The sequence below is a fragment of the Oncorhynchus mykiss genome, chromosome 8 (assembly GCF_013265735.2).
Source record: "Oncorhynchus mykiss isolate Arlee chromosome 8, USDA_OmykA_1.1, whole genome shotgun sequence".
Classification (NCBI taxonomy): Eukaryota; Metazoa; Chordata; class Actinopteri; order Salmoniformes; family Salmonidae; genus Oncorhynchus; species Oncorhynchus mykiss.
The window spans coordinates 26,006,869-26,034,719 of NC_048572.1; the positions used below are offsets into that span (position 1 = coordinate 26,006,869).

General features: G+C 41.5%; 1 pseudogene; it reads right to left on the minus strand.

Moving 5' to 3' along the window:
* Positions 1–13: 13 nt before the first annotated feature.
* LOC110529219 lies at positions 14–10,914 on the minus strand (annotated as a pseudogene).
* Positions 10,915–27,851: the final 16,937 nt, after the last annotated feature.

The window sequence follows — 27,851 nt, forward strand, 5'->3', positions numbered from 1 at the left end:
CTCACTGGCTCTTTTAAAACATGAAGGGCAGGCCCAGGTTCTTTGAGACTGTCGCCAATGTAGATGAATCTGTGCTAGGGTGTCAAGGGTTCTTCAAAGGTGGTCAGGCACAGCCACAGCATGCTGCTGATCACACACAGTACTGCTGTGCTCAAACTGCTAGATCCACAACCCTACACACACACTGATGGTTTGAAAGTCTTTATAACCCCCATCTGCTGCTCCTCAAATGACTCTTCATAAATCGGGACCACGTACAGGTCTCACATTACTCCCATTACTGATTCCGCTATTCCCAATGGGGGGAATCAAGTCCCAAGATACGCAGGTGTAAATGGAACGTATTCCTTTTTCTCACTGCACATTCTGACCTCGAACTTAAGCATGAGGAAACCAGTACCAGGCAGCTATTTGTTTGGGGTGGAGATCACAGAAATGGAGGTGTGGCAGAGGTCTGTCTACTGATATACTTATTCTGACCTTAACTTAATTCTACCATCTTTACACGTGAAGAAATCATGAATAAGGTCAAGTGAACCTGTCTGTTCCAAGTGGAAAAACCTCTACTTTCTCTTTTTAGATATAAATAACAGCCTTCTCCATGCACTGTAATTTATACATTGATAAGAGCTAGGTATATGAGCAATCTGGTTGGATAAAACTATTTTAAATACAGTGCCTTCAGAAAGTATTCACACCCCTTTTTCCACATTTTGTTGTGTTACAGCCTGAATTTCACATTTATATTTTGTGTCACTGGCCTATCCACAATACCCCATAATGTCAAAGTGGAGTTAAATTTTTTTTGAAATTAATCAAGAATGAAAAGTTTAAATGTCTTGAGTCAGTAAGAATTCAACCCTTTGTTATGGCAAGCCTAAATAAGTTCAAGTGTAAAGATGTGATTAACATAAGTTGCATGGACTCACTGTGTGAAATAATAGTATTTTAACATTATTTTTTTAAGGACTACCTTATCTCTACCCCACACATACAATTATCTGTAAGGTCCCTCAGTTGAGCAGTGCTGTATCACATCCATCCGTGATTGGGAGTCCCAAAAGGTGGCACACAATTGCCCCAGCGTCGTCCGGGGTAGGCTGTCATTATAAAGAAGAAGTTGTTCTTAACTGACTTGCCTAGTTATATAAAGGTTCAATTTACATTTCAAACGGACTCGATCACAAAACCAGGGAGGTTTTCCAATGCCTCGCAAAGTGCTATTGGTAGATGTGTAAAAAAAAACACGGATATTGAATATCCAATTGAGTATGGTGAAGTTATTACACTTTGGATGGTCTATCAATACACCTAGTCACTACAAAGATAAAGGCGCCCTTCCTAACTCAGTTGTTGGAGAGGAAGGAAACCTCTCAGGGATTTCACCATGAAGCCAATGGTGACTTTAAAAGACTTGCAGAGTTTAATGGCTGTGATAGGAGAAAACTGAGGATGGATCAACAACATTGTAGTTACTCCACAATACTAACCTAAATTACAGAGTAAAAATAAGGAAGCCTGTGCATAATGAAAATATTACAAAACATGCATCCTGCTTGCAATATGGCACTAAAGTAAAACTGCAAAAAATGTGGCAAAGAAATTAACTTTGTCCTGAATATGAAGGACTCTATTTTAACAAACCTAATGCAATGGTAAGTCTAAGAAGCACAGGCATACTGTTGGTTCAGGGGTGTGTCAGAAATATTTGAGCTATTTTCAGTATCACAATTATCGGCGCACTTGCTGGTGTTGGCGCAAAAGGGCTGGGTTTTGATGAATTAACAAGCTGTGGGTGGGTCGAGGCCTGGCCCCTCACTTGTCAATCAGAACGTGCTCCATGGCAAAATATGTGATTGCTTCAAGTTGTCCACATTGTTCTAAGTAATTGCAGGGCTTCAATAGCATTCACACTGATATAGGGGAAAGTCTTACTGTAAATTGGATTATTAAAACGGCCCAAAAAGTGACAGAATCATTTAAATTAAATTCTTAACACTCGCTATTATACTGCTCCCAAATAGGCCTATGTTTTACGAACATAACCGGAACCATCTTACACATCAGATCGCATTGACATTATCTCCAGAAGTTGCAGTGCATGCGCGCCACAGACGTAGTGAACATAAATCCAGGAAGTTCAATCATTCTAATAAGATTGGTTATAATAAAATTCAACGATCTGTTTTTAAAAAACGACAACAATAAATACATGTAATACTGTAAAATCCACAGGATTAAAAAAAAAGCCACATATTGCTTTTGAACCAGCCTTTGTTAAGGGAGGGCTTGGGTTTTGAACAAATGAAACGTAAAACAAGCAATTATTACAGGTTACAGATAACTTCTAAATACGAGGTTCAGTTGTTTTCACCAAGGTTCTCATCTCTGGTTTAATGATGGGCATGGACACGTAGCCTACATCATGGAAGGGGTTTTACACACGTTCAAAACGGGACCTGCATGGCTAAAATAATGTAGGGCCTGCCTACAATTCATAGATAAAAAGGGAATGTCAGCTCACTGTTTTACTCTGCTCAAACTTCATATTTTAATAAAGCTTTGGTGAGTAAGATTAATTTCCAAGTGGAGGAGCCAAAGCCTTTGTTGACTGTCTTGACTATGCGATTGCATTGGGCAGGACAAGAAAAAAGCCTTAATTGAGAGGAGGGGAGGCTATGCTTTATTTGTAACCTAGATGCGAAGTACACAGGCACCAAAAGCACATTAGGCTTCTCTTGGATAGGCTGTTTCCACTGTCAAAATGCATGCCATAACCAACTGCGTTACCGATAAAACCAGCTTTTGGTTGGTCTTAAATATCCTAATTAGCACTTTGGATCATGTTTTTAAGGACACACGAAAAATATTTCCATCCCTCCCATCTGAGCACAAGCAAGCTGATATAAGACAGGTAAATTGCCAAACCTGGCGTTAGGGCTTGAAAATGCCGGTGCTCCAGTTTTTGCATGATGAAATTGCAAACTAACGTGCGTTTGACACTAGCACCACCTTAACGCTCACCAGAAATGGAGCCCTAAGCGTTATGTTTGGGGCAAATCCAACACAACAGATCACTGTGTTTTTTTTAGGGTAAAAATAAACGGAATAGAGCTAAGCACAGGCAAAATCCTTGAGGAAAACCTGGTTCAGTCTGCTTTCCAACAGACACTGGGAGACAAATGCACCTTTCAGCAAGACAGTAACCTAAAACATAAGACCAAATATACACTGGAGTTACTTACCGAGATGACATTTCATTTTCCTGAGTGGTCTAGTTACAGTTTTAACTTAAATTGTCTTGAAAATCTATGGCAAGACTTGAAAATGGCTGTCTAGCAATGGTCAACAACCAACTTGACAGGGCTTGAAGAATTTAAAAAAGAATAATGTGCAAATATTGTACAATCCAGGTGTGCCAAGCTCTTAGAGACTTACCTAGAAAGTTTCACAGCTGTAATATGTGGTTCGAACATGTATTCACTCAGGGGTGTAAATACTTACTTTAATGAGTCATTTCTGTACTTCATTCTCAATAAATTTGCAAACATTTCTAAAAACACGTTTTATTTGGTCATTATGGGGTATTGTGTGTAGATGGGTGTGAGAAAACCCCCGATTTAATCTATTTTTAATTCAGGCTCTAACATAACAAAATGTGGAATAAGTCAAGGGGTATAAATACATTCTGAAGGCACTAAATAGGCTACATTACTATTGTTTTAGGTCTATTTTACCTTATGATCGCTGGAGAAGAACGGGAAACCAGTTATATGGCATGAATCTGAAAGGCATGTCATAACATGACAGGTATTTATGCCCCTTTACCACAGTGAAGTATGAAATGCTGTGTCATTATACCAAAGTGTAATTGTATGGCCTACTTGCAAGGATCCAATTTGGAGATGCAAACCAAATGGGATGACAAGGCAGACTGACACCAAATGTAACCTTTGTGCTCTCTAGATTTTTTGCCCTGACTGTTAATTTGTAGGGTATATGTTCAATATTATTAGCCACTATTGTTAGCGACTGTAAGTAATAAGCATATACAGCATATTTAACTACCAATTTAGTGTTTGTTCCCATCAATTGGTAGTGGTGCTGTGGGATTATTTAAGATACTCTTTGAAGATGGGCAGGGACTCTGCTGTCCTAGCTTCAGGGGGAAGCTGATTCCACCATTGGGGTGCCAGCACAGAGAAGAGCTTGGACCTGGCTGAGCGGGAGCTGCCCTACCGTAAGGGTGGAGGGCCAAGAGACTAGGGGTGGCAGAACGGAGTACTCAGGTTGGGATGTAGGGTTTGAGCATAGCCTGAGGGTAGGGAGAGGCAGTTTCTCTTGCTGCTCCGTAGGCAAGTGCCATGGTCTTGTAGTGGATGTGAGCATCGACTGGAAGCCAGTGGAGTGTGCAGAGGAGCGGGGTGACATGGGAGAACTTGGGATGGTTGAACACCATGTGGGCTACAGCGTTTTGGATAAATTGCAGGAGCTCCCCGCTTGTGCCAACAGCGAGCTGCAGTAGTCCAGACGGGAGATCACAACTGCCTGGATTAGGACCTGTGCCGCTTCCTGTGTCAGGTATGGTTGTACTCTACATATGTTGTAATGTAAAGCATGAACCTGCTCTGTGCCAGAGCTACAGTGCCTTGCGAAAGTATTCGGCCCCCTTGAACTTTGCGACCTTTTGCCACATTTCAGGCTTCAAACATAAAGATATAAAACTGTATTTTTTTTGTGAAGAATCAACAACAAGTGGGACACAATCATGAAGTGGAACGACATTTATTGGATATTTCAAACTTTTTTAACAAATCAAAAACTGAAAAATTGGGCGTGCAAAATTATTCAGCCCCTTTACTTTCAGTGTAGCAAACTCTCTCCCAGAAGTTCAGTGAGGATCTCTGAATGATCCAATGTTGACCTAAATGACTAATGATGATAAATACAATCCACCTGTGTGTAATCAAGTCTCCGTATAAATGCACCTGCACTGTGATAGTCTCAGAGGTCCGTTAAAAGCGCAGAGAGCATCATGAAGAACAAGGACCACACCAGGCAGGTCCGAGATACTGTTGTGAAGAAGTTTAAAGCCGGATTTGGATACAAAAAGATTTCCCAAGCTTTAAACATCCCAAGGAGCACTGTGCAAGCGATAATATTGAAATGGAAGGAGTATCAGACCACTGCAAATCTACCAAGACCTGGCCGTCCCTCTAAACTTTCAGCTCATACATGGAGAAGACTGATCAGAGATGCAGCCAAGAGGCCCATGATCACTCTGGATGAACTGCAGAGATCTACAGCTGAGGTGGGAGACTCTGTCCATAGGACAACAATCAGTCGTATATTGCACAAATCTGTCCTTTATGGAAGAGTGGCAAGAAGAAAGCCATTTCTTAAAGATATCCATAAAAAGTGTTGTTTAAAGTTTGCCACAAGCCACCTGGGAGACACACCAAACATGTGGAAGAAGGTGCTCTGGTCAGATGAAACCAAAATTGAACTTTTTGGCAACAATGCAAAACGTTATGTTTGGCGTAAAAGCAACACAGCTGAACACACCATCCCCACTGTCAAACATGGTGGTGGCAGCATCATGGTTTGGGCCTGATTTTCTTCAGCAGGGACAGGGAAGATGGTTAAAATTGATGGGAAGATGGATGGAGCCAAATACAGGACCATTCTGGAAGAAAACCTGATGGAGTCTGCAAAAGACCTGAGACTGGGACGGAGATTTGTCTTCCAACAAGACAATGATCCAAAACATAAAGCAAAATCTGCAATGGTTCAAAAATAAACATATCCAGGTGTTAGAATAGCCAAGTCAAAGTCCAGACCTGAATCCAATCGAGAATCTGTGGAAAGAACTGAAAACTGCTGTTCACAAATGCTCTCCATCCAACCTCACTGAGCTCGAGCTGTTTTGCAAGGAGGAATGGGAAAAAATGTCAGTCTCTCGATGTGCAAAACTGATAGAGACATACCCCAAGCGACTTACAGCTGTAATCGCAGCAAAAGGTGGCGCTACAAAGTATTAACTTAAGGGGGCTGAATAATTTTGCACGCCCAATTTTTCAGTTTTTGATTTGTTAAAAAAGTTTGAAATATCCAATAAATGTCGTTCCACTTCATGATTGTGTCCCACTTGTTGTTGATTCTTCACAAAAAAATACAGTTTTATATCTTTATGTTTGAAGCCTGAAATGTGGCAAAAGGTCGCAAAGTTCAAGGGGGCCGAATACTTTCGCAAGGCACTGTATCTATGAACAGCTGTTCCAGTAAATTGGGTCTGTTATTCTGTTGATAATATACTTATCACGTATTGCAGCTCCATGCCCAACATAAACTCTCCAGCCAGGTTGATGTGATTTCATCAATTCAGTTTGAGTCAAGGGCCAAAAATTCTTATTGATTACAACTTTTTTCAGAGAAACCGCTCTGCGATGGTGACTACTTTCCACCGGAACTCACATAGGTGGTTTCAAACTCAGCGTGTGGATGTCCCATACTCGAGGCATAGGGAGGAACCTGGTAGGAGGACAGGCATGGCTGGTGTATTAGCATAAATGTGGAGTCGATTACAGAAACTTGCCACATACTTCCAGGCAAGTCTAGTGGATCTATTTGGTGAGGGGGGAGCTTTACTCAGGAATCCCAGAGGAAAGCACCTGTCATTGGGTGGAGATCTACCACGTTGTCCCTAGAGACTGTCATCAGCATGGGTCTCACTCTCTCCCATTCTGCAAAGCTGGAGGTCTGGCCAATAACGAGTTCTCAGTGAGGGTGATGCTGTCACGTGGCACAGATGTCAGTTCAATGTCTAGTTTTGATTTACATTTGGTTGAGTTGTCAATAAACATGAATTCAATGTGAAATCCACCCCCCCCCCCCCCCCCCCCCCCCCCAAAAAAAAAAACAATTTAATTGGATTTAGGTTAAAAGTTGATTGAAAAAATACAAAATGCCTTTGTTGATTACTTTTTGCAGGTTTCCACGTTGATTCAATGTCGTCACATAGATTTTTGGGGGTTGAAATGATGTGGTAACAACGTTGATTAAACCATTTTTTCCCCGGTGGGGTGTAATGAACAGTAAGCTGATTTGGAAAAACTATACACACTTGCAGTGGCGACCCGTCATTTCAGGGCAGGTGGGGCAGATAAAATATATATTTTGTTGTTATTGCCTGTTTTGCATGTTATTTTTGCATTAATATGTGTCACATGTCAGTTTGCAAACAATGTAAAAAAAAAATAATAATAATAATAATTGAGTTAATAAAGCCGCATACAAATATGGTCTATTTTTTGCTTTCTTGAGTAAGGCTCCAAAATGCAGGCGTTTCAGCCTAGCTCAGTGCTTTCTGTGGTGGTGGGGCAGCCAGCGGAAAATTGGGAGCGTAGTGGTTGGTAATGTTCTCTAGTTGTGCCGTGATTGGCTCAGTGTTCTGTCACTCATGGGGACACTACGTCGCCGCAAAATCTACGGGGAGAAGCAAAAAAATTCAAGCCCCTTGGGTGCTGCCATAGAGTTACATTAGAAGCGCCCATCCAAGAAGGCTCAAGGTCATTGGTCATAGATAAAATGACTTCAAATCATGTTATATCTACTGTAGCTTTGATTGGACTGATCATGTCAACATCATACTTTCAAAATCTTAGCTAGCAAGCTAGAAGTCATCATCATGAATCAAGTTGACAATCTACTGGCAAATACTTTTCAATCCTTGTCATATGAAGAGAAATTATGAAGAGAAATTATAGATAAAATGAATCAGTGCTCATCAGCCATAAACATTACACAACAGTGGTTTGGTTTGGAAGGAATCAGTGTCTAACTGCAAGCATTGCAAAGCAATCACTAGTCTGCTACTCAGTGGAGTAGATGTGTGGTCCAAGTCTGGGTTTAAGGGTCTCTTTTCTAAGTTTAAAAGGTAAACATTCAACATTGGCCATGCTGTCAATCCAGCAAGACATCTGCCGCTCTCAAAACACCTGGAAACTCAGAACTGGGAAATCTCAGACTTCAGTGAGTTCAAGAAAACTGGGAACTCGGACAAAAACGAGCTCCGACTGGGAAAATATGTTTTGAACGGTCATCCAACTCGAAATTCCAATTCGGGAACTCTGGCCTTTTTCTAGAGCTCCGACCTGAAGATCACTAATGTCATGACTCGACCTTGTTTTTTTTAAAGGCTGTAAATGAGGTTGAATTAACTATTTTTCTTCCAGACATGGCTTCGCTCATAGCCAGATGTAACAGTGGTAAGGTGTTGGTACCGCTGTTGGGACAGCTTTCTGTAGGCCCTAACAGTTTGTGGGCACCGTTTGTCACTGTTATAGTCCAATTAATGTATTGTTTAGTGTTGTGTAGTGGCTTTGCTGGCATGCAGATTTACATGCTAAAATCACCACCGCGCACACACACACACACACACACACACACACACACACACACACACACACACACACACACACACACACACACACACACACACACACACACACACACACACACACACACACACACACACACACACACACACACACACACACACACACACCACAGAGACACTCATCCCTGTTAAATGAACAGCTGTGAGATGATTTAGACACAGGGTCAGGACACTATCACTTGTCCATAACAATCATTCTGTTGAGCATGCAACAAACACATTTTGAAACATGTTCAGACTAACTACATCCAGATATACTGTATTACATTTATCCCTGGCCCTCTGTTTTGGCTTCTGGTTGAATCATGTTGGCTTCCCTTGTGAAAAATATGGTGACTGTATATAATATTGTCTGAAATGTATCATTCTAAAACTCAAGGCTAGACTAACAGTGGGTGGTGTGCCCAAGGCTTGGCCTGAAATATAACTATCTAAAGGAAAAGGCTGTCATCTTTCTGTCAATTCCATCCCAGATTGAGCACTGAAGACCAGTTTGAATACTACCCAGGGAATTACTTAACCATGTTCTAGAATGTATATTCCATCTGGTGAAGATCCACAATCAGCAGAGCAAGGCTTCCATTGACCATTTTGCAGACTCATGAGTTTATCCATTCAGCCTTGCTCACGTCCTCGCTACTGACCCACGACTGGAACTGCTGTCAGCAGATAGACCTACAGCTGTCTTATACGATGTGTTAGCCAAAACAGCCAGCTTTACAGAGCAGAACAATAAAATATGGAGTCAAGATCCAGAAGAGGATGCCTGGATAGTTTCCTCACAGAAAGACTGGGCTCTCAACTGCCAACCCAAATCATTGTCAGCGCCAATAACAAGGCTGGTTTAGTATAATAGTGCATGGCCACCAGAGCATGTCCAACAGAAGTAACCTCATGTTCATATTACATTTTGTCTCCCACAAAGACTCTTTGAAGGGCTTTTCAAGGAACTCAAGGAACTGGATCTATTTGTAAAGACAGACAATTTATTGGAAGGAAACTCCTCCCATGGGGGGAAAGTTAGACCGACTGTACCTGTTAGAATGGCCCTGGTAGAGAAGTGGTGTAGTGAGAGATTTGGCACTCTGTTACTTTTGGGATGTCCTAACTCAGAGGGTCCACAAAGTTGATGGAGGGATCGAGGTCAGCCAAGTCCAGGATGGATTTTTTCTTCAGGTTTTTCGGCTCAGTGAAGTGCAGGAAGCACCTGAGTTGATCCATCTCTGAGGAGGACAGACCTGCAGGATAGACAGAACACACACAAAATCACTCATTCCCTCACCCAGTCACTGACAGCATGATATGATTCTGTCCATGTATGAGAGTGAAAACACAGTACAACTTACAGTATGTGTACACTACAGATGCACAATGTGCAGTGTGTAATATATGATGGTCTGGATTCTGGTTCCAACTTCCAACACACTCTGGGCTAAAAACCACACAGCTGAGTCATCATCTCCAGGCAAAAACACACACAGCTGTGTCCCATCTCCCAAAAGACTGAGCATATTCTCAACTGGTACCCACCACACTCTACGTGGAGCCACCCGTTTCATTAACTACTTTGAACAATAGCGCTACCCTCTGCACCAGACCATGGAGACTCTTAATGGAGGCAGGACCACAGACACCTCCTTATCAATGGTGTGGACAGTGGTGGGCAGCCTATTCTCCTCATTCACCTTGATCTGCAACCCAAACCAAACAACAACCATTACCAAACATCTGTCACAACATCCATTACTCATCACTCTGCAATAATACCACACACAGTCACCACTGTCATCTGCATCAAGTCACTGCACATTCATCACTTATTAATAAGCAAAACACCATTAGCCTAGTTCAACATTCAAACAACATAATTTGTCACATACTTCTCCTCACCATGACGTCCTCCTCCATAGCCTCGCCCCCCTCCCCTTGTCTCTGTGTGCTCATACTTATGTGAGGAGTCTCCCACGTAGCGACCTTTTGCTGCAGAAGAAACCTCCGCTAGCATTGCCTCAGCGCGGCAGGGGGAAGCCGGTGCCAGTCCACACAGTTGAAACTGGAGGGGGGAGAGGATACAAACACATGTGTACAACAGGGCACACAGAGAAAGTAGAGAGAGAGATATATAGATCAAGAGAGAACATCTGAAAAGGAGAAGGGATCACAACCCCAAAGCCACAAGAGTGACTTGATAAAAGCAAGCTGGTTATAAATATTGTAGTGAGAGAGGTTCTAAACTATTTCCTTTGCACCCCTTACATGAAAAGGCTATTTTTATGACTCATCTCGTCATCTGAGACCCCTTGTGCAATGAAATAGTCACCCTGTATGCCCAGAATGTATAGATAGTTCCTCAGGTTGACCAGGGAAGTCTGCAGGGCAGCTTTTTGCTCACTGCTCAAAGTTAAACCGTTGCCAGAAACGAGGCCCAGAGAGTAGAATAACGTCTTGGATTCCATTGCATATATACAGTCTGTATCACTGAAAAGTAAATACTTTTATTTCTATAAAATAAAGAAGGGGACAGCTGCTAAGCAGGCCCATTTGCCAATGTAAACAAATCTCCTTAGTTACGTTTAGTCACAGCAACTGCTGGTTGCTCCCCCAAAAGGAGGCCGCGTTCCAGACCGCGTACAAAGCAGTCGCCATAGAGATCCTAATTCCTAACCCTTTAAAGTTCAACAATGGTCTGAAAATCGCAGCCGTTGTGGTCAGGGAGAAACCTAAACCAGTCCAATTGGAATGAATAGCAGGTGATTATTTCCTGATTTTACTTATTCAGAAAATAAAAGTAAGGCATGTGATGTATGAGAAATTGTGTAATAGAAATATTGTCAACATAAAATACTGTCAAACAATTATAAATACAGTTTATAAGGGTTTTATACCAATTTTCTGTATAAATATTCTCTAAAATATATGTAAACAGACCACAAATGTATACATTTTTGTTTCCTTTGAAAGCTGTGAGTGTTATTATATGATACCATATCAGTACTTGTTGCATTTAAAACTTGTCTAAGTCCTATCATCAACTGACTTCAGACAGTGTATGGCTGTGGATTGACTGTATTGTTTGAATGGAATGTTGACATATTCATACAGGAAACGTCACATATTCGTTTAACCAGTTATTCGAAGGTTACATGCAGTACATTAGTCTTGGCGCTATGCTCTGCTCCTTCACGGGTAGCTCACTGCCATAGCATACATCATGTAAAATGTAATAATAACAGGCAGAGAACATGGTATGCCAATCCCCCTGACCGAACAAAGCAGAGCCCAAGCAGATGGAGGCTGGGTTGGGTGGTGAAAAACCACTGGGGCGGTTAGGTATTACTCCTTTTGGTTTCCATAAAAAGCGGGAAAAAAACACTTGTCTCTGTGGTAGGCGAAGTGAATAACGTGATATGAGTCCGACTGTAACATTAGATGTTGATTTATATGGGCAGGTTCAAGATTACCAGGCTCTGGTGAGGAAGCAGGGCTGGATGCCAAACTATCCTGCTCCTCTACTGTTCCTGTGGGGGGCACTCTGCAGAAATGTCTGCCCTATGATGGGGTGTGTGAGGTGTGTTCATCCCGACATTGACTGACACTGAATTGATTATGACAGAGCTTTTTGCCGGATACTGGGGAGGGGAGGGTGTGCTCTGACCCTTTCCCCAGGCTTGGATAAAAAAGGGGAAGGGTGTGTGGCGAAGATAGGCACTTCTCTCTCCGCTATTGCTCACTGACTCCCACCTATTTGTGCGCGCTCTTTGTTTCACTGTGCCAATTGTTTGTCAATGTTTATCAATGCCCCGTGAAATACATATTCATCAATGAAGTTACTGTTAATCACAAAATATCCCCCCATTCATTTAGAATGTTGGATTCTGTAAATGTTGATAATTCATTCAATATAATATACATTCATAGCATTCTCATTCTCCAACTGGAGAATTGTTTCATGAGCTCACAAACTGCACATTACTTGTGATAAAGAACTTTTGGTTTATTTAATTGCATTTACCAGTTTAGGCCTACTGTCTGTCTGAGATCTCATGAAAGGAGGATTTGGGACCGGAAAGAGAGCAGAGTGGATGCAACAGAAAGGAGGAAGAGAAGTAGGCTCACATGTCCCCATCACTTCCATTCAGTGTTAGCTTGTGGTGACTAAAGTTAGCTGAAGTTTGTATTGACTACTTAAAGAGAACTGAACCATGGATTACAGTTTCTCCTGGTACATAGACTACTTTCAGTGTGATGAACCATCTAATATCAAGTTGTAAAATAGTGAACTACTCCTTTAAGGCCCAGTAGGTAAAACGGTTCTCATAAATCCTGCTTTGTGTTCTCTACCCATTCTGTCCTGGCTGGCTATTCCCATGCCTTCCGCCAGGGCACCAGAACCTTACTGTTTCCCAGGCTCTGTTTGTTTAGTGTAATTGCCTCCGGCGGGAATCAGGTGCAACTGCCTCAGTGGAAACTGGGGACTACAGCGCCCTCACTCATCCTCCTACCTTCCTACCTACCTCCCTCCCTCCCTCCCTTGTCCTCCCCATGGCCCTGACTGCAGCCAGAGAACACAAAGAGACCGAGTGGGGTGACTTTTCCTGTGTATACACACTTCTCACAAACAAATACACAAACATATACACAGGTGCAGCTCATGTTTACTTTCTGCATACTCTACATGCGCATGAGCATGTACTCGCACACAGTCATACTGAAACACACTAATGCTCAAACACTTTCAACATATGTCTCCCTATTACACCCACAGAAGGCTTTGTCACCCCCCACCGCCCTGATGTTGGAGTTGGTAGGCTGTGGTCCCACTCCTCTGGGTACTTCACCTCCCAGGCGACCAGCGTTGCCAAGGAACTAATCCTGAGGGACAAAAGGTGGGAACGGGGTGGAATACGATGCCTCCATAGCAGGGATCATCAACTAGATTAAGCTGCAGGCTGATTTTTGGTCACAGGGCCGTAACATAATTACAATTATAATTTTTTAGACTGCAATTTGACTGCCCAAACAGATATAATATTTGACTAAAACATCACAATTTCAAACCTTGCTTACCTTTGTATACGATCACGTATATCTATCTATTATGTGTGGGAATAGTTTAGAACAGATTTCCAAATTTAAAATCACTTGAAGCTGATTTGTTGGTGTTTTTACAGTATTTTATGAACAACCATGAAAAAAAACTCTCTGAAAACTTGGAGGGCCAAATAAAATCAGAGAGAAACCTTGCTCTACAGCATCTGATTGGTTGGCGTTGGGCCACGCAATCGTCTGATTAGCTGGAACAAACTCACAGGGTCAGAGGTCAGATCCATCGATCATGGCAGTGACATGGAGTAAGAGTGACCCCCATGGAACTAAAAACATGATTTCTACCAATTATGTGTTTAAACCCTGGATGACTGACAGGGGGGCTGTATTGAAACCACCACGCAGCCATCTCGGTACTCCTCCAGTGTAAAAAAAAAAAGATTTTGGAAGCTATAGAAATGCATTTATTAATGTCTACATTCGTTTTTGACACATTTATTATATTACAGACACCTTAATGCATACTTTGAAATTATATTAAGTGAGATAAAAATGAAAGTGAAAAAATGAACAAATGTATAGAAAGATTTTCCTTAAAGTTCTTTTTTGAGAGTACTGTTACTATCCACCTACAACAACAAACATACTTAAATACATGTAATTCTGTCTTTGAAATACTGTAGAATTTCATTAATTCCTTTGGAGGACTGCTCCTACTGGGGAGTGACAATATGGCCAAACAGTGGCTTCATAGCCTCTTAATGGCTAATACATCGCATTGGCAATGCAGAGTTTATATACAGTACCAGTCCAATGTTTGGACACATCTACTCATTCAAGGGTTTATCTTTATTTTTTACTATTTTCTACATTGTAGAATAATAGTGAAGACATCAAAACTATGAAATAACACATATGGAATCATGTAGTAACCTGATGCAGCACTCCATCACTCTCCTTCTTGGTCAGATAGCCCTTACACAGCCTGGAGGTGTGTTAAGTCATTGTCCTTTTGAAAAACAAATGATATTAGTCACACTAAGCACAAGCCAGGTGGGATGGCGTAACACTGCAGAATGCTGTGGTAGCCATGCTGGTTATGTCACGCCCTGACCATAGAGAGCCATTGTTTCTCTATGGTGTAGTAGGTCAGGGCGTGACTAGGAGGTGATCTAGTATATCTATGTCTATGTATGTATGTTCTTTTTCTATGTTGGTGTTTTGTATGATTCCCAATTAGAGGCAGCTGGTATCATTGTCTCTAATTGGGGATCAAATTTAAGTAGTTATTTTTCCCACCTGTGTTTGTGGGATCTTGTTTATGTGTAGTTGCCTGTGAGCACTCATCGTCGTCACGTTTCGGTAATTCGTTATTGTTTTTGTGCGTTTCCGTTAATAAACATGTGGAAACCATATCGCGCTGCACCTTTTGGTCCGATAATTCTTACAACGATCGTGACAGGTTAAATTGAATTCTAAATAAATCACTGACCGTGTCAGAACAAATTTCCACCGGTCTAATGTCCATTGCTCGTGTTTCTTGGCCAAAGCAAATCTTTTCTTCTTATTGGTGTCCTTTATTAGTGGTTTCTTTGCAGCAATTCAACCATGAAGGCCTGATTCACAGTCTCCTCTGAGCAGTTAATGTTGAGATGTGTCTGTTACTTGAACTCTCTCAGCATTTATTTGGGATGCAAATTCTGAGGCTGCAGTTAACTCTAATGAACTTAACCTCTGCAGCAGAGGTAACTGTGGGTCTTCCTTTCCTGTGGCAGTCCTCATGAGAGTCAGTTTCATCATAGCGCTTGATGGTTTATGTGACTGCACTTGAAGAAACTTTCAAAGTTCTTGAGATGTTCTGCATTGACTGACCTTCATGTCTTAAAGTAATGATGGACTGTCGTTTCTTTTTGCTTATTTGAGCTGTTCTTGCCATAATATGGACTTTTACCAAATATGGTTATCTTCTGTATACCACCCCTACCTTGTCACAACACAACTGATTGACTCAAACTCATTAATTAAGAAGGACATTCCAAAAATGTACTTTTAACAAGGTACAGCTGTTAATTTAAATGCATTCCAGGTGAGAAGCATGTTGAGATAATGCCAAGAGTTTGCAAAACTGTCATCAGGGCAAAGGTTGGCTACTTTTAAGAATCTCAAATATAAAATATATTTTGATTTGTTTAACACTTTTTTGGTTACTACTTTATTCCATTTGTATTATTTCATAGTTTTGATGTCTTTACTATTCTACAATGTAGAACATAGTAAAAATAAAGAAAAACCCTGGAATGAGTAGGTGTGTCCGGACTTTTGACTGGTACTGTACATAATTGGTTTATACCCATTCAACACATCTCACACACACACACACACACACACACACACACACACACACACACACACACACACACACACACACACACACACACACACACACACACACACACACACACACACACACACACACACACACACTCACACCACCCCTTCATCTTGCGATAGGCCATGGGTAAGTTATTTGCACTGAGCTGAGAGTAGACAGAAAGATCAAGAAAAGAGAAAGCGGGAGAGAGATGACTTAATAAAGAAGTGTCTGTGGTGTAATGGAGCGCTGAGACACAATGCCAAGAATGTGGTGAGAGCCCTGGGTTCGATGGGTTTCTCACACACACACGTTCATAGTGTGTGAATGTACACACACATCTTTGCACATACGTGGATAAACATACTCCTTGCAGCAGTGAAGTCTGGATTAGCAGTGGATAAATGTCTTGATCCAGACTAGGACTGGATCCCAGTCTCAACTGATCCGCTATCCCCTTTACATGGTGAATGATTCTGCCTTGCCCAACACCTACATATTCAACACAGCAATGGGCTGTGTCACAATCACAGTACTCTAAATCTATGGCTTCATTTCCAAAGGGATTGTGTGTTGGTGTAGCGGTCTTTTGACTCAGTGCATTGGTCCATATCCCACTTCATTATGATAGGCTAATTTATTGAAACTGTCACACATTTTCTCACACCCCTCCACTGCAGCCCAAACCCAATTTTGTCAGAACAGATCCACTGTGTTTGCAGTCTGACCGCTGGTCAGGTCAGGGTCAGGCTTCACTGTGAGGTTTGAACTGCTTCTCGACTGCTGGGTCTGGAGTAGGCAGGTTCCCAGGCTCCTTTGCTCTTAACTCCAGCTTAATTATGCTCTACTGAGCTGGCAACAAACTGGTGCTCTTCCCACTGCTCACCAGCAGTGCTGGCTATCTCTCACACACTCACACACACACACACACACACACACACACACACACACACACACACACACACACACACACACACACACACACACACACACACTGAGTATACCAAACACCTTCCTAATATTGAGTTGCACCGTTTTGCCCTCAGAACAACCTAATTTCGTCAGGGCATGGACTCTACAAGGTGTCGAAGGTGTTCCACAGGGACACTGGCCCATGTTGACTCCAATGCTTCCCACATTTGTGTCAAGTTATCAAGTTCTTCCACACCGATCTCGACTAACCATTTCTGTATGGACCTCGCTTTGTGCACGAGGGCATTGTCATGTGTGATGCACACAAAATGTATGGTCACATTTGTGTTTATGTATTGTTTCTTTGTATTGGGGAAGAATCCTTTTACTCAAATGTCAGTCCTCCAAGGTTTTGCCATTGCGATACATTTATTCTACTGTTGGCCAGTAGGGGACAGTGACACATGTTCACTTCACACTGGGACTATATGTGATTCTGCACCTGTGTGTTCTCATGATTGAGAGAACCTTAGAAAGAGGAGCCACGTTCTCCTGTTTCATCATTAATCCTGTTACAGGTCAGTAAAGTGCAAAATAACGCTGAATACAAAAATATACTTTTGTAACTTGCCTGATGAAGTGAATGTAATGGTTGTGAAAAACATAGTAATTGTAAAACTTTGTACTATACAGAAAACGCATGTCGAGTGTAAAATGAAATGATGGCAGTGCTTTCCTTTGATCTAGGAAAAAACTAAGTTAACTCATGACCATTTATATTTAAGACACTCCTGACAATATCCTAAGGGTTTAGAGAACATAATGTTGTAATTGTGATGTTTAAGAACTTTTTAATTGTTGTGCTGTAAATGTTAGAAAAGCCGCTAGCTTTTGGCTAACTCCTGTTAGCTGTTTGCTAACTCCGGTCAGTTGGATGCTAGCTTGTTAGGTTTTTGCTAGCTTGTTCAGTAATTTTCCAATATTTAGCATTAATGTCATTTGTAATAGTCTGGTCTTTCTATCAGCCCTTCGTACACTGGGTGAATGTATTTTGATCATGGGTATGAAGTAACTTCAAATAAATGATACCAGTCTTTAAAGGCTTTCATGTTTTAGAGTCTCCTATAGTGGGCAACAGCCAACTACATCATTATAACCTAAACAGGTGAATTCAAGTTAAGAGTAAATGTGTTTGGGGTATAAATGCAAAGAATTTTAGGATGTGAATTTAATTGGAATTTAATATTTTTTTATGTGTAAATTTATGTATTTTTGTATTTTTTTTTTAATATGTTTATTAAATAATATGTCAGGGATTTCTGAGACAAATTAGTAAATACACTAGTAAACACAATTTTAGTAAACACAATGAAAAGACAGAAAAATATGATTTGCACTTGAGGGAATATTAAATTAAATAATTGAGAACCTTTGAAAGAGAAGCCACGTTCTCCTGTTCCATCATTTATCCTGTGTTAAATTAATTATTATCTACTGCACCAGTCCCTAAACTGGGACCTGTAACACATGCTGAAACAGGAAAGGGCCTTCAGCAAACTGTTGCCACAAAGTTGGAAGCACAGAATCATCCAGAATGTCATTGTATGCTGTAGTGTTAAGAATTCCCTTCACTGGAACTAAGGGGCCTAACCCGAACCATGAAAAACTGCCCCAGACCGGTGGAGGCTGCTGAGGGGAGAACGTTTCATAATAATGGCTGGAATAGAATGGCATCAAACATATGGAACCTATGTTCTTGATGTATTGGATACCATTACACTACGAGCCCGTTCTCCCCAATTAAAGTGTCACCAACCTCCTGTGCCCCAGACCATTATTCCTCATCCACCAAACCTTACAGTTGGCACTATGCATGGGGCAGGTAGCGTTCTACTGGCATCCGTCAAATCCAGATTCGTCGGTTGGACTGCCAGATTGTGAAGCGTGATTCATTAATCCAAAGAAAGCGTTTCCACTGCTCCAGAGTCCAATGGCGGTGAGCTTTACACCACTCCAGCCAAAACAAACACTTCAGCACTCGCTTTGGCACTTGTTGCTCCTAGATGTTTCCACTTCACAATAACAGAACTAACAGTTGACTGGGGCAGCTCTAGCATGGCATACATTTTACAAACTGACTTGTTAAAAAGGTGGCATCCTACTGCCAATGTCTGTATGTGGAGATTGCATGGCCGTGTGCTTGATTTTATACACCTGTCAGCAATGGGTGTGGCTGAAACAGACGAATCCACTCATTTGAAGGGATGTCCATATACATACAAAAAATCACTAAAGCTGGAGACTCTTATCTCCCTCACAAGCTTTAAGCACCAGCTGTCAGAGCAGCTCACAGATCCCTGCACCTGTACATAGCCCATCTGTAAATAGCCCGTCCAACTACCTCATCCCCATACTGTATGTATTTATTTATTTGGTTCCTTTGCACCCCAGTATCTCTACTTGCACATTCATCTTCTGCACATTCTACCATTCCAGTGTTTAGTTGCTATATTATAATTACTTCACCACCATGGCCTATTTATTGCCTTACCTCTCTTATCCTACCTCATTTGCACATGCTGTATATAGACTTTTTCTACTGTATTATTGATTGTATGTTTGTTTATTCCATGTGTAACTCTGTGTTGTTGTATGTGTCGAACTGCTTTGCTTTATCTTGGCCAGGTCGCAGTTGCAAATGAGAACTTGTTCTCAACTAGCCTACCTGATTAAATAAAGGTGAAATAAGAAATAAATTATATTAAACCCTTGAATGAGTAGGTTTGTCCAAACTTTTGACTGGTACTGTATAGTGTATCAAGCATTCAACAATTCCATCACCTCCCCAGAGAGATAGACACACACCAGACAACAGGTGTCCCACTCACACACATCTATTTCCTGACTCATCCTTAGAGCTTCCAGCATGCCTGCAAGCAATTAGAGCCCCCGCAGACACTCACTGTCTAACACTCTCATGTTTTGTCTGTGTGTGTGTTTGTGTGTGTGTGTGTGTGTGTGTGTGTGTGTGTGTGTGTGTGTGTGTGTGTGTGTGTGTGTGTGTGTGTGTGTGTGTGTGTGTGTGTGTGTGTGTGTGTGTGTGTGTGTGTGTGTGTGTGTGTGTGTGTGTGTGTGTGTGTGTGTGTGTGTGTGTGTGTCATACACAGGCATAGAGATTTGAATAGTAGTTGATACATTTGCCATTATGAGTTGCTGGTGCAGATTATTGCCTGCAGTCTCAATGACTCTTTAATTGCTTTCTGGGTGTTCTGCTACCCAATTACCCAATACACACTCCAGGGAGGTACAGGCTGACAACAGTAATCCATTCTGATGAAATCTACCATTTATTAACGGACTTCACGCACGCACAGGCACATACATAAGCATACACTCTCACACACACACACTGTACACTGCATGCTGCACACACACTCTCCCTCTTTCATATTCACAAACACCAACCCACACACAACCTTAACATAAAAAGTGAAAGAGTTTCACTTCTTGTGCAACTGAAAATCTCGGTCCAACAATGGCCAAACAAACCTATACCCATATGACCCATGAGCTCCTTGAGCGTTCAACAGCAAGAGAAGGAAAAGTATGTCTTAAGGGCCCCCTAAATTTAAGTATGCTCAATTACAGGTTTGTTTGTATGTACTGTATGTGTGTAAATATTCACGTGTGTACATGTGATAGGGGTAAGGAGATGGTGTCTAAGGTTAATACTGCCAAACGTTCTTAATACTGCCAAACGTTCTGCCAAACTACAAAACCAGGAAGTACTCATTTGTAGTAAGCCAATAAGACCCACTTCTGCAGCTCGCTACTGTTCCTGATATGTTCCATTCATTCCTCCCCAAAAACAAGGTGAACTTACACGGATCCCAATCCAATAACAAAACTTTCTCTTTCTGCTCTGTGAAAAGCCTCCAACCAGATATCTGGCATGTTTAGCACTTCATTAACCCTACTTGGCTAATCTCATGTTCTAAAAAACATATGACCTAAAAGAGGCCTTTTGAAAACTTGACACACCCTGGTGAGAGAGAGAGCAGAAAGCAAGGGAATTATTTTTTCCTGTGGTTACAAGACACTGTTCAAGATAATGTTAAATACTAATAGAACAATATCTCAGGCAGTGCCCCCTGTTGTTATGGATACTTACTTACAGTATACATCAATAACTCATACATCAATAACTCATTGACACATAAGCTCAAACACTAATAATTGAAACGTTTCATTCTGAAAAGGTACATAGAATGTATAGTAAACATGGCCCCCAAGCATGCATATGCCGGGTCAAAATAACCCGATAATGTAATATCTGTGTTTTATTTCTATTGGTCTAAAACATTATCCATTTTGAGGTACAAAATTATTTTGAGTGATGATTTGGACCTTTCAATAATTATTTTATTGTTTGAAATGTTTTTAGCAGCTCTTCAACAGTTTGATACTCATTTCAATGATAACACATGATGAAAATTCATAATGGCTATTGAAAATGTTAGCATATTTTTCTTACAGTCAATCTTACAATCAAAGTTTCACATTCACCCTTTTAGTGTGAAGAACAAAAATAAAACCACTGTAAGCATGTTTTATAATATTTCAAAATGTTTATTTGAAAATCATCAATATAAACGACAACACTAACAATTGTGAATTTAGAAAGCATGAACACTAAAAGGAGCAAAGTGTGTGTGATGCTTACTTATGCTGTCTTAGTCCATGCATTTGTTACAAACCAAAAGCCTGTGACTGTGTTCTTTGCAGACGGGTGTGTTGTAATGAGAACACCAGCAGCTGACTTTTCTATCCTTTGCGCTTGGGCAGAGCTGGCACCTCTTCCTCTTCAGGCCCTGGCTGCTCTGAGTGGTGAGCAGAGCTGGCACCTCTTCCTCTTCTGGCCCTGGCTGCTCTGAGTGGTGGTGGCATGGCTCTCTTTCATCACCCCACATCTTTCCATTGCCTCAGTTCTTCGGTGGAGATGGGAGAACCTTCCAGAAGGACAACCATCTCTGCAGCACTCCAACAATCAGGCCTTTATGGTAGAATGGCCAGACGGAAGCCACTGCTCAGTAAAAGGCACATGACAGCACCTACAAAACTCTCAGACCACGAGAAACAAGATTCCCTGGTCTGATGAAACCAAGATTGGGGGGGGGGGGGGGGGGTTTACTCCAATAAGACATCTTTTTACTCAGTCTATTTGACTGGTTTTCACTCTCCTCCTCATCTGTAGAATCATCTAAGACAGCTGGACTACCAGGTGCATCCACAACTCCAACTTGACCCACAGGCACATAGTGTGTGTCATCTGAATTGGATACCTACATTTTTTTTTTTTTTTTAAGTCAGTTTAACAAGTGCAATGCGGTGAATTCCATAGGAAATACATACGGTCATATTTGACCCACATATGAAAACTTGGGGTAGTGATGCAAAAACTATTTTTACTTAAAAAATAAGAAATAAAAAAACAGAACTAGGATGTTAGAACATTAAAGACATTATTTATGAATTCCTGGAATATTAGATGATAACAATTGGGGGGGTGGGGGGGGATCAATACAGCAACAAAAACCATTAGGTTGGGTCATTTCTAGGGTTAAATAAATTATGAAATATATACTTTTTTTACTATCTAGTCATGACATGGGGTTATTCAGTGACAGACATTTATTTGTTGAAAATCAATTAAATATTAGGAAGGTGTTCCTAGTGTTTGGTATCCTCAGTGTACAGGATACAGGATACGAACAATGGATACATACAGTATATATTTTCATTCACATCTAAAATCTATTAATACAAAAATCTGAGAGCAGTCATATCTTACGCACTCATGTAGGAACACATAAGCAATAATGTCTGATAAAAAAACAGAAATGTGAAAAATTGGTGGATATAGCGTTTTGGAAAGAACTCTTCAATTATCAACACAAGCTCATAATGTATTAACCATTTGACCTTTCCAAGAGTTCAGAGCATTCTATTTAACACTGAAAAGTTCCATGATGTTTATTTGCACACAAATACTCTCATTTAGAATCAATTGTCATCTGTCAATTCATGACATATTCTGTCAAGGGTCAAAAGTCTAATAGAAATGTCAAATAAATGTTATGTTCAATATCAGATTAGTAATAAACATTTGTAAAACATGATTCAGTCAATGAAATAAAAAGGTCCTTGTTAAATAATACAAAAACGTATTTGTACTGCATGGTTGTATTTTATTTTTTTTAAACTTTAAAACGTGATTTCCATGTACAGTACCTACTGTATGTGCAAAGTATGAAGAAAAGCTACTGGTTCGCTATTCCCAAAATTCTTGACAGTATCATTCTTATCCTATGCATAATGCCTTTAAACGGGCAAATTAAGCTTCTTAACTACAGTAACAATGATGTAATAAATAATCAATCACAGCTGCACTATGGTAGGATTTTCTACATTTGAAATGTTGTGTTTCTGGTTTCAAATATAAGGTTGCTGTAGAAGAAAGGTTGCTCAGTCTTGTTCTGGGGCACTCAGGTAATTATTAGAGTGGAAGGATGAGAAGCAGCAGTACTGCGAACCTTGAGGTCCAGATTTGAAAGGCCCTGGTTTAGTGTGCAACAAGAGTGCCCTCTGTCGGTCAGAGAAACAAAATGCCTTCGATTCTGCCAACCTGGATATCAAGAGCAAACTGGAAATGCACTCTGGGTTAATCTTTAAAATGTCATTTCTAAACCATGTTATGCTATAAAGGCACTTTTCAGCCGAGGCGGTCCTTATATGCAGGTCTTCAGAAAATAATCTATGCTAAGGCAAGCCTGGCAGGTTTGTCTATTAGGGCAATTCTGACGGACGGCTTTGCTTCTGAGTGGCTCCCAGCTCTTGGTGGTGCCTTGGCAGAGTTGTCGCCGGAGCCCCGTAACCACTTCTTCTCTCCTCCCTTCCTGGAAAGAATCACTGATCGAGCACTATTGAATAAGTGAGAGCAAAGGCCAATCTATTGATATAAGATACATGCTAAGTTCAATGAAAGGGGAAAGAAAGGATGCATTTTCAAGATCATTGGAACGGTCTGTGGTAAACTCTGTTGGATGGTACAGCAATACATTTAGGGATCTAATCCCCTATGCCATCACCTCAGTTCTGGGGTGCCCCACCAGAGGGTAGCGTCTCAGATTCAGGGTTTCACTAACAATTCATCAGCTACCGGGCTCTGACAGACTGGGCTGCTGTCTGTGGTCCCGTACAACTGAGAGGTTTTACACCTATCTGGTGATGCAGCCGTCAAGTCGGGGGAGTCAGTTCTAAGCACCCTGGGAATGTAAACCTGTGGACACAGAGAGAAGTGTTCTGAAACTCTTAAATGGGCTTTTCCTCATTTTTGTGAAAGAATTGGGCAGAACAAGGAGATGGCTTACACTATATTGTTTCTCCCCTTCAACAGATTTGAGGTTCCCTAAATAAATTAATGATGAAGGAATAAAGCTGTTACTGACCATGCTGCTGTCTGCCGATACATCCACGGCATCCTCATCCTTCTTCACCTACAGATACCAAGGATGCAAGCTTTTTTAACGGAAACGCTGCAAAAATTCAGAGTGCAAGAACATTTGCTTATTTTCAGTGAATAACATGATCCCTAACTGACGCGAGCCTACCAGATGAGCTAAATGCCTTTTATGCTCGCTTCGAGGCAAGCAACACTGAAGCATGCACAAGAGCACCAGCTGTTCTGGATGACTGTGTGATAACCCTCTCAGTAGCTCAGGACAGCTATTTTCCATCTTCATATCATTGCAAAAATATGAAACTTTTTGTCCAAAAAATGATGCAGAAAACCTAATCCATGTTTTTGTCATTTCTAGATTAGACTACTGCAATGCCCTACTCTCCCGCTACCTGGATAAAGCACTAAATAAACTTCAGATAGTGCTAAACACGGCTGCAAGAATCTCGACTAGAACCAAAAAAATGTATCATATTACTCCAGTGCTGGCTTCATGTTAAGTCTAGGGCTGATATCAAGGTTTTACTGCTAACCTACAAAGCATTACATGGGCTTGCTCCTACCTGTCTCTCCGATTTAGTCCTGTCGTACAGACCTACACTTACGCTACGGTCACAAGATGCAGGCCTCCTTATTGTCCATAGAATTCTTATGCAAACAGCTGGAGGCAGGGCTTTCTCCTATAGAGCTCCATTTTTATGGAAGGGTCTGCCTATCCATGTGAGAGACGCAGACTCGGTCTCGATCACCTCAGTAGGTCCTATGATTGAGTGTAGTCTGGCCAAGGGGTGCAAGGCACTGGAGCGACGAACCGCCCTTGCTGTCTCTGCCTGGCCAGCTCCCCTCTCTCCACTGAGATTCTCTGCCTCTGACCCTATTACAGGGGGCTGAGTCACTAGCTCACCAGTGCTCTTCCTGCCATCCCTAGGAGGGGTGTGTCACTTGAGTGGGTTGAGTCACAGACGTGATCTTCCTGTCCGGTTTTGCTCCCCCTCTGGCGCGCGAGGCGGAAGACATCTTTGTGGGATGTACTCAGCCTTGCCTCAGGGTAAAAAGTTGGTGGTCTGTTGATATCACTCTAGTGGTGTGGGTGCTGTGCTCTGGCAAAGTGGGTGGGGTTATATCCTGCCTGGTAGTCCCTGTCAGGGGGTATTCCCCCCCCCCCCCCCCCCCCCCCTTGCAATAGTCTATGTGCCAGGGGGCTAGGGTCAGTCTGTTATATCTGGTGTAATTCTCCTGTCTTATCTGATATCCTTTGTTAATTTAAGTATGCTCGCTCTAATTCTCTCCCCCCCTCCCGGAGGACCTGAGCCCTAGGACCATGCCTCAGGACCACCTGGTTATGATGCTGCTCCAGTTTCAACTGTACTGCCGGCTGCTATGGAACCCTGACCTGGACATGCTACCTTTTCCCGGACCTGCTGTTTTTGACTCTCTCTCTCTACCGCACCTGCCGTCTCAACCTCTGAATGCTCAGCTATGAAAAGCCAACTGACATTTACTTGTGAGGTACTGACATGTTGCACCCTCTACAACCACTGTGATTATTATTTTACCCTGTTGGTCATCTATGAACGTTTGAACATCTTGAAGAACAATCTGGCCTTGATGGCCATGTACTGTTATAATCTCCACCCGGCACAGCCAGAAGAGGACTGGTCACCCCTCAGAGCCTGGTTCCTCTTTAGGTTTCTCCCTAGGTTCCTGCCTTTCTAGGGAGTTTTTCCTAGCCTAGCCTGATTTTGTTAATTTAATTGGGTCATCTTGGTTTCGATGACAAAGTAATAATGTGGTTATGGTTTAAATATAACTTATAGTTCTGGTCTAGTGCATCTAATAGCCTACGATCTAGTAGCATAGTTGTAAACTTGGCTATAAGCCTTATACTTCACCTTTTATGACAATGCAGAAACCTTTGGTAGACAAAACATTTAAGTATTGTTTTTTTCAAAAATGTTACTGTGTAAATAGATCAAATTAGAATGACACGGGTGCATTAAGTTAGCTGAGCAGACAAAATGGTATAATAGGCTAGTAGACAATGTAACTCACTTTGACCATGATCCTTAGTGATTTTTTGGGGCCATTCAGCCCCATTCAGCAATATGGCACGCTTTAAAATTCAAATACTTCCGGCTTCATGCCCCATAGGGAGTTTCCATAAGAATATGTAGATGATGACAGCACTGTAAATACTGGTTTTAATGTATGCGTAAAATGCAAACATCTAGCAACATAAAGGTTGTGAGTTCGAATCTCATCCCGGACAACTTTAGCATTTTTGCTATAGAGCAACTACTTACTACTTAGCATGTTAGCTAACACTTCCACTAGCCCTAACCATATCCCCTAGTTAACAATAGCATTAGTCACCTTGCCACCAGCTAAAGTTAGCCACAACAAATTGGAATTATGTTTAAGTGCCTTGCTCATGGGCACATCAACAGATTTTTAACCTAGTTAACTTAGGAATTCGAATCAGTGACCATTCAGTTACTGGCCCAACACGCTTAAACGCTAGGCTATCTGCCAACTGGTTGCACTACACAGCCGATAAACCGATAAACAAAAATACCGACTTCTGGCACTTCAATATCATGGTTTGTGTTTTCAAGACCACAATAGTCTAGCACAGTGGACTTGTCATAATACCCATAAAACCTAGTGGTAAAACCCAATAATATTTTTTTCACCGTTCATTTTTGCATCTGGGATTTTAGAACTACTTCATATAAGGTTTGTGTTTGGTGTAGGCTTACCCTGGCGTAATGTTATGATAACGTTGTTCTACTCTCTTGCACAAAATGCGTTTGATCAATATTAGCCTCAATTTTCTCTAAAAAATCTTAAATGCTAATTAGCAACTGAGACGGCCTTAGAAAGATTACAAATTGTCACTGTCAGCTACAGTTCACCAGCACGATCTGAGACCTTCTGTGTCCAATCCATGAACTTCTTATGTCCCCTTTCTCTGTCTTAGCTTGCCACTAAATACACTTTAGGTAGCTAGTTAGCAGAGAAATAGATCAAAAAATACTTTTGTTTTACTTAGCCTAGATAATTGTTTCTACAGTTGACTTTGGTGTCCATTTCAGACCTTATGGCATTTTTAAAGGATGAGCATAAGAGCATTAAAAGGGATGGGTAGACCACTATAAGTCTGGCTGGTACTGTTGCTCATTCCGTGCACCAGTTTCGGTTGTCTATGTCACCGGCCTCTAGGAACTGAACTGTGTCTTTACGCACACCTGGTCCCCATATTTTTTCCTGATTGTAATTGTATAAATGTGCCCTTTGGTTCACCATTGGGCTGTTGATTATTGTTCCAATGTCCTTTGGTCGTGGGTGTCCCTGTGCTGTGTTGTTTTGGCTTTCATGCCGCGTGTATTGTGCAGATGATTACAGGTCTCATCCCATGTGGTAGTATCATTGTGCGCTTGTGTATTTATTTGAGGTACTCCTCGCTCTTTTGTTTGGGTTTCAACCTTGTGTTTTGTATACGTGTTTGTTTGGTCTTCGTCTCCGTGCCTTTACACGGCACGCTG